The sequence below is a fragment of the Benincasa hispida genome, chromosome 8 (assembly GCF_009727055.1).
Source record: "Benincasa hispida cultivar B227 chromosome 8, ASM972705v1, whole genome shotgun sequence".
NCBI classification, from domain to species: domain Eukaryota; kingdom Viridiplantae; phylum Streptophyta; class Magnoliopsida; order Cucurbitales; family Cucurbitaceae; genus Benincasa; species Benincasa hispida.
This window is the reverse complement of record NC_052356.1, coordinates 48,174,792-48,183,296: the sequence shown is the minus strand read 5'-3', so window position 1 is coordinate 48,183,296 and position 8,505 is coordinate 48,174,792. Positions and strand designations below refer to the sequence as shown.

Here is an 8,505-nt window from a genome sequence, read left to right as displayed (position 1 = left end):
CTCAATTTCAATTTAAAAGGAAAATTTATTAAATAATTCAACTAATTTGTTTAAATAAATTGATTTTAGATAAAATCAATACTAATAATTAATTTTATATAAAATTAACTTTAAATAATTAATTAAATAATTTAATTAATCGAATTAATTTAATACCAAATATTAATTAATAAAACAACAATCTTGAACATTTAAATCATATTCAAATATTCGCAATTCTTCAATTTATTTAATTTCATAATTAAACGTTTAATTATATCGTATATCATTAATACTTCCCTAAACCGAATTTGAATATTTCAAATTCTCTCAACATACTGCTCCAAGGTTTAGTTCGATATGAGCTAGCAGGGGGACCTAATGGACCCACAGATCATGAGCTCCAACGGTCCGAGATTAACAGGCTAAACTCATTAACATAATTAATCAACATTTGTTAACTACCAGCACACTTCATTAAAGCTCACTAGTTGCACTCTTCTCACTGTAGATATATTTCTGTCCGTTTGATTTAACCATGATTAGAAGTCGATCTTTCACAGGTTGTTCGTAATTATAGTTGGGTCAAAATTACCGTTTTACACTTGTAATTACATCTTTCTCCTTAAAGTCCCATTGATCCTCTAATGAATAATTGTTTTGTGGTTCAACCATCAAACCGAGTCCCTCTTAAGCCATAGAGAGGGCGAAGCCTCTTGTTCAAGATTTGGATACAACACTTAGAAGAACAACCTATCTACTAACCCTAAAAGCGGGTAGGAGTGAATTCTGTCTTGCGGGACTATGTTCCCAGCTATCTACCTGGTTTTACCCCTAAGTGGGAGTATAATTCAGTCAGCGATGTTGAGCCACTCTCATCAATGTAAATTAAAGAATAATCCTGAATAAACAGGAGTTTATAGTTAGCTCAGGATGTGCATTGAATAAACAGGAGTTTATAATTAAGTTGAATTTTGAATTTAATCAAATTGATTAAATCAAAACTATAGGTTAAAATTAATGCACATTAGATTTGCATTAAAACTATAGGTTATGTGGAGGGAACCATTTAAATATGATTTAAATAGTTATTATTTTTATTTATTTAATCTTCATTAAATAAATAATTTTATTTAATCTTAATTAAATAAAATGTAACTCCCTACATAGGGGAGTTAGGGAGTTGACGTGGGATTTCACTTTCACCCTCTCTCTCCCATTGTCTTTGTATCAAAACAAAAGAAAAAAAAAGGCAGAGAAGATCAATTGATCGATAAGAAAAAATTCTCTGCATTTTTTGTCTTTCATCTTCCTCCCAATTCTTAAAAAAACAAAAACAAAACCAAACAAACAAACAAAAAACAAAGAATCCCACAATTCTCATCTCCTCAATTTTCTTGCAAAAGTATGGAGGAATCCAAGTGATGATGCCCAATCCCAATTTCTAATAGAGAAATTCTACCATTAAAAAGTTTGCAAGGTAAGATTTCTTCCTCTATACAATTATGTTTTTGAATTACATGCTTAATTTATTTTTCTATTTTATTCCAATGCAAAATTGTTTGATTTTAAATGCTACTTTTAAATACGTTTGGGTTCTGTGTTTTGGCTTTCGCTGTGCCTTAGGGTTTTCATCCCTTCAACAAGGTCATTCAGACTCTAAAAATTAGTTCTAGCTTCAGATCCAAAATAGAAGCTATCATGCTAGAAACTCGAGGATTCTTGTTGGCTATGGAAGGTTTCCTACACAAATTCACAAGTGTTGTTAGAAAGCTTCCTAACCAAATCTTCTAATGAAATACCTAAATTGACAGAAGAAGTATGCATTAACATCGGAGTTTAGCTAGAAATCTCCCAAGGAGGATAATAATCGCACACAGAACCACGCAAAAACTGAGGACATGCTTCAGATGAATGACCTTGGAATGAACATTAATTTCCCCTACCTTTGTTCTTCTTTCCATTGAGCTTCTTGTCTCGCAAGAAGCTCACAATTGAAGTTTATATCTTCCGCCATATTTTTTTTTTTTAAAAAAAAAAAAAAGTAGACTCAAAGATAAAGAAAATTTTTTTTTGTGTTTTCAAAGTTTACAAGTCAAATTTAAATAAGAAAGAGATTAATTGACTTGACTCCCCGACGATGGTGCCAATTTGTTAGGTCAGGATTTACCGCCCAAATAAACTCTAACCTAAGCAAATAATATTTATAATTCACCGAACCTACTTCTTATACTAACTAATAGCATAAGCGACAAGTTCGGGGTTGAACCTCAGAGAGCCTAGAATTAAATCTCTTCTTAAGCTAAATTCAACCATGGAAAGCAATAAAAATGGGAGGAGGGGGTTTTGGTTTGAATAGAATAGAAAACATGCATGAAATTAAAATGTAAGGGATAAATGTAAACTAGGATTGTTTTATTTAATTTCTAGAGCAAGAGAGACATTCAATGCATTTTCTATCATTGACTTCCGCAAATTAGTTATGCATTTGATTTATGCGTGCACAAAACCTCGCTTGATAGACCGAACTAACCTCTACAAAGATGGACAACTAGCAATGACCGAACCAAGAAAGCGTCCTAAGCATTAATTAAGGTCGAAAAGGTCAAACCCTAACTAATCTACATGCTTTAAATTCTACTAGGTTTGATAGTGTCCATATATAATTAAAAACATGTGCATTACGATTAAGGATTCTATTGTGTTGATTAATCAGTTAGATAGCCTAATTCATTAACAAAAATTATCTTTGAACTTAGCAATTAATGCATTCTAGGAATCACCATCAAATGTACAATTAATTATTGCTACATAAGTGATTTTAGCTAAACATTCTAAAAGAATGTGATGTAACTAAGAATCGATCAATAATGCATGCTTATGAGTGGAAAGTCAACAACAGAAACATACTTATAGAAATTAAAGCGGATTCAAAGATGACATAAATTGATAATGCGATCAATTCAAGAAAACAGAGATCTTAAGAAATTAACAAAGAATAAATGCTCTAAAAACTAGAAAGAATGCTTACCTCATTGGTTCAAAGACAAATTAAAGAGGAAATCCAATCCATGCTTGCAGTCCAAAAGAAATAGAGAAATCTAACCTAATGATGCAAAAAAGATAAAGGAAGGGAAGAAAATGGAGCCTCTCCTTGGTCTTCATCAGTTTTTGCATAAAAATCGTAAAAATCAATTTATAGTTGAAGGGGCAACGTAGCTACACTGATAGGAGCATACCTACACTCCAACTGCAATCTACCCTTTAGCATAAAGCAAGAGTATCAGTAGGGTAATGACGCTAGGCGATTAGAAGGCGCGCGCGCGTGTTGACGTTCGGGCAAAATTCGTAGCATAACAACACTGAGGCTAGCATATTACGTTGCCTTGTATCCTTAGATACTGCCTTGTAGCGTAACGCAAGAATAACTACGCTCCGAGCGATAATGCCAATCTATCTTTAAGTATAGCTTTATGTTGTGTAGAGGGTAGCTACGCTCCATGTAGGGGCATTTTGGTCATTTTTTCTCATGTGAAGCCTGAGTGCTCATTTTAACTCCAATTTGCTTCAAATTAATCCCATTTCACATCTTAAGCTCGATTCTACCTCTTTGATGCTCGATACTTATAAAATAGCATAATTAACATGTAAAATTCATTAACGAGTTTCAACTAAGCCAAGGTGAATAACATTTTTATAGCCCTAACAATTAACTAGACAGAGTCCTTCTCCAATGAAAAGACATTGAAATGGAATTAAACATGTACTTCATTATCTCTAAGGAATAATTGATATGAGTTTATTTTATTCAAATAAATAAAATTTTGATCTAGTTGGTTGTGCAGATTCTGGATATTTATCTAATCCACATAATGTTAGATCTCAAACAGGTTATCTGTTCACATGTGGAGGAACTGCTATATCATGGCGATCAGTGAAACAAACCATAACGATTATTTCCTCAAATCATGCTAAAATTTTTGCAATTCACGATGCAAGTCGAGAATGTTTGTGGCTAAGATTAATGATTCAGTGATAACTTGTAGAAATACAAGTTATTTATGCTGTTTTATTTAGATTATGCGGAAAAAATAAGGAAAAGTTTGGTCGATGGTATAAGAATTGGCTGAGAAATATGAAAATTATAAAGTGTCATAAACACACCCACTAACCCCATTGTGATGGCGAAATGGAATGTCCAAGTCTTTGTTTTGCAGGAAATAGGTCACCGCATGTGTTAATTGCTCAATGACAAAATGTACAATCCATCTACACAGCATGCGCCAATCGATCAAGAATGAAGAAAGATCAACGCAATGGCAGCGCATGCAACGATCGATCATGGATTCTAGCGATCAACACATATCCGCCGCATGCAGTAATCAAAACAACTACACCGCATGTGGCGATCGATCGAAGATGTGAAGAGCACTGCATTCATGAGCGATTATGACAAGTGTACAGCTTTCTATTGTGCAATTCTGACAGATTGATCGTGGAGTAGAGCAAACATTTCCACTACGCCATAGCAGAAATTATCAGAATTACACAGTAGGACCACCAATAACAAGAGTCAAGGTCTTGTCTATAAATAGCTTCCTTGAATTCATTGCAAAGGAGGTTGGTCTAAAGAGACTTTACAGAGAAAATCCGGGAGAACGACGTGTAACGACCGGACCCCCTATGACTTAAGTTAGGCCATTACTAAAATACATGCATGCATGGCACTTAAAGTGACACTTCTTTATGTTGAAATAAATGCTAAATAGATAAGGAAGTTCAAAAGTCCTTTATTAAATGCAAACGTTAAAACAAGAATAGGGTACCCGTAAATCATAAAGGTTAATAAATAAATATGAAAAACAATTCTTACTAAAAAGTTTTCAAACATCAAAACTAGCATTAAAAGAAACATGAAAAGAACTCTAAATCTCATTGTGCGGAAGCATAAAAACTAGTCCCAATGGCTCGATCACGAATTCCGCTTGTCCATCGCCGGTGTATCTCTACCCTTACCTGAAACAACAACATGAGAAAGAATGAGTATAAAATACTCAGTAAGCAACCCCACTACTAGGGTCAGGCTGGGCATCTATGTTCTCTAGATACCCACCTATGGCACATATACATATGAAACAAGAAGGAGACTGATTCCTATTCTACTGTAGTTAAGTATGCCTACTACCTCTGGTGAATCCCGAAGAAGACACAAACTGGTGAATCCCAAAGGAAACACAAACTGGTGAATCCCAAAGGAAACACAAACTGATGAATCCCGAAGGAAACACAAAATTTAATGGGCATCTAACTAATCAATAAGCACATTCACACGGTCTCAACATCAAAATCATCACCGTACGAATCTATGACATACATGTAATCCTCGATACCATGGCTCTACCACATACACATATACCTCAACAGCATGTTCTACAACATTCATGTATACCTTAACATCATAGTTCTACAACATACATGTATACCTTAACATCATAGTTCTACAACATCCATGTATGCCTTAACATCATCAAATCAGATACAATCATATGGAAACACATACCATCTCATACTAGCATTCAAGTATCTATGTGTATATTTAAACAATTCAGATCTCGTGCTAGAACATACTTTGATTCAGATCATACTATAATTTATCATGCTAACATTTGCCATAACATACACTTATCATGCTAGCATACAACTAAAGTCTGGCCCGTGGGCAGTTCCAGTAGTAAGATTACTTACCTCAAATAAAGTCCAAAAGTTAAGTCAAGCGAACAAACTCCTTCTAGCCTTCCACACCTTTTGAATGAGATCCTAGAATATGGACAAAAATCGATTTTAACCTTTAAGCCCAATTTTTAAACATTAAATCATTCCCAAATTACCAGCACAACTTACCCAATAGTGGTTTGACCAAGATCACCTCAAAGTTCTAACACCAAAATTTTGTTGGAATCATACTCAAGTCGTTCGCGTCTAAATTCAAAACTTCTCAAAACTTGAATCTAAAGCCCAAAGTGTAGTTTGTTCCAAATTGTCTTCAATCTCTCAAACAAATGCATTAATCTAAGAAATTCAATAATATTGGTTAGAACCTCAAACAAATTCTAGCAACAACATTTTAATTCAATCCTTTCAAGGCTTAATATACTTACCAAAATGTTGCTTGGTTCAAAATTAGTTTCAAACTCAAATCCATTTGCGAACCCAACTTAATCCTGTGTAATGCCTGACAACACACTTCGACCTTAAAATTCCTTCACTACTTGAATCTAACAATTTTAGCCAAAGCCAACTGAGTAACCAAAATCTTCAAGAAAATTCTAAAAGACTCATATCTTACCCAAAATTTCAACACAATCCAAAATCCGACGAACGACGGCAAAGGGAGGCAGTGACCGGCAGAGATCGGTGGCTGGGCTGGCGGCATGGCGAGACTCAGATGGCTCCTCCGGCTGGCGAGCGAAGCGACTCCAATGGCGGCTCTTCGATTGGGCGAGCGGTGCGAGATTGGGTTTGGGCAGTGAGAGAGGCTGCGGCGAGATCGATTTGGGCAGTGAGGGAGGCGATGGCACGGCAACTGGCTTGGCCCGTGCGGTCTACGACCTTCGACAGCTGGGGCTGGCAGCGGCGAAACCCACGTGGCTAGAGGCGGCGAGCTGAAGGCACGTGAACGGCAGGAAGAATTTTGGGGGAAAGGGTTATGCGTGAGGAAGAAGACAAATTCCCTTTTTATTTTATAATAATAATAATAATAATAATTATTATTATTATAACTAAAAAAGAAAATAGTATAATTATATTTAAATCATTTCCTTATTCCACTTTATACTATTTAATTCATTTCCTTTTCCAAAGAAAATTAATTTCTGCCATTAATTTTCAAATTGAATTTCAAAATTGAATAATTTTCACGCCAACACTTAAATTCCCGCACTTATACTTCAAATCTAAAATTTCAAAAATGCTCTCCAACTAAGGACAATTACTGAATTTTCAAATAATAAAGTTACTAAAAATTACATTATTAATAAATAAAAATGTGCGGGGTGTTACACGACGAGACAAGGCTGAAAGGTGAGTCTCTAAGCAAGAAATTCTTCCCATTCCCGAAACTGAAGCTTTGTGCAAGAGGTCACTTCTACCGAGAAATCAAGCCTGAGAGGGAAGCTTTCCCTTCCATCTCATCCACATGCCGGCAAACACAACGTCTCCGATCGGGATCTGTGCCAAGACATTGACACTCTTTCCGTATTTGTTTCTATTCTTTCATTCATCTACTGTGTTCATCTTCTTTAATCTCTCATTCACAAATCATGTATCAAACGCTGATCTTTAGATTTAAATGTTATTATTGTCATCATTATCATCTCTTTGTTCCTTTCCATACATTTATCATCTATTTTCTCCATCATGTGTTCTTAATCCTCTGGGTAAAGAGGAAGAATTAAGCGAGTGAGTTAATCTTTGTTAAGGTAATCGGCTAAGTTTAGCTAAAGCATGCTCGACGGCATCTTCACATGTGAGAGCATAAGTGAAGATGTTATTTCACCTATCGAGAGAAGGTTGGAAGAATGCGTTAATTAAAGCGAGAAGTATTTTCAGAGATGGAAACAACCTTGCGTTCATCACGTTCATCTCTGTTTCACCATAGACATATGGTAACACGGCCGATCACTGAAAGGTGTAAGCCAAGGGAAAGTGGAACCTTAGTTGCGTCCTTAACGAGATTGACGAACTTGTGATGTCATTTCCCTTTACTCATTCTTTTTCTGATTCATTCACAAGACTTGCCATCGTATTCATTAGATTATTTTGTACAACTTCACTGCCAGTCCTCACTCTGTATCATAGTAGTTTAGACATTTATTTTATCAACGCATTTTATTTACAACGCAATTTACATTTCTGCATAAACCAAATTCTTTATTCTTTATGACAACCGATCGCATTTACCACATTAGTATCGCGTCTAAACAACAACAATCCCCATGTTCGACCTTAGGTCATTCTGAGAAACTTGCGTTGGAATTATACTTGGTTCCAGCATAAGGAAACTTGTGACACACACTACATCATCGCATACTATGAAGCATTTTATCATCAACGCATACACTTAGAACGTAGTATCGCAAAGCACTTGAGCGTATAGCAATCATCATTTTCATTCATCAGCACATAGATAAAGATAGAGATACAAATTTATTATTACAAGTTTATGGCAACATGAACTTGAATCATTCATCTATCATCATAGTGCATGCATATAAAGACTACTATAAATTTAAGTCATCACTCAGCACATTCGTAGAACATGTGGTTTGTCTTCTCGTAAAAATTTTTCAACGATATTATACGAAGACAACACAACATGATAACCCAAATCAAAGAAGGATATATTAAAAGAGATATAACATAGCATATTTCACCCAAGCTTTTCTACACTCATGATCTTGAAGAAAATGACAACATCACTGTACATCAAATTTGTTCGAAGGATAACCTGGCAGACTTATTTATAAA

General features: G+C 35.1%; 1 long non-coding RNA gene across 1 annotated transcript; it reads right to left on the bottom strand.

Moving 5' to 3' along the window:
- Positions 1–4,934: 4,934 nt before the first annotated feature.
- LOC120083672 lies at positions 4,935–6,695 on the bottom strand. Its single transcript, XR_005483494.1, has 5 exons — positions 6,326–6,695; positions 6,138–6,211; positions 5,881–6,048; positions 5,725–5,796; positions 4,935–4,995 (listed from the first exon to the last, which is right to left on the bottom strand). It is a non-coding gene; the product is annotated as an uncharacterized LOC120083672 (long non-coding RNA).
- Positions 6,696–8,505: the final 1,810 nt, after the last annotated feature.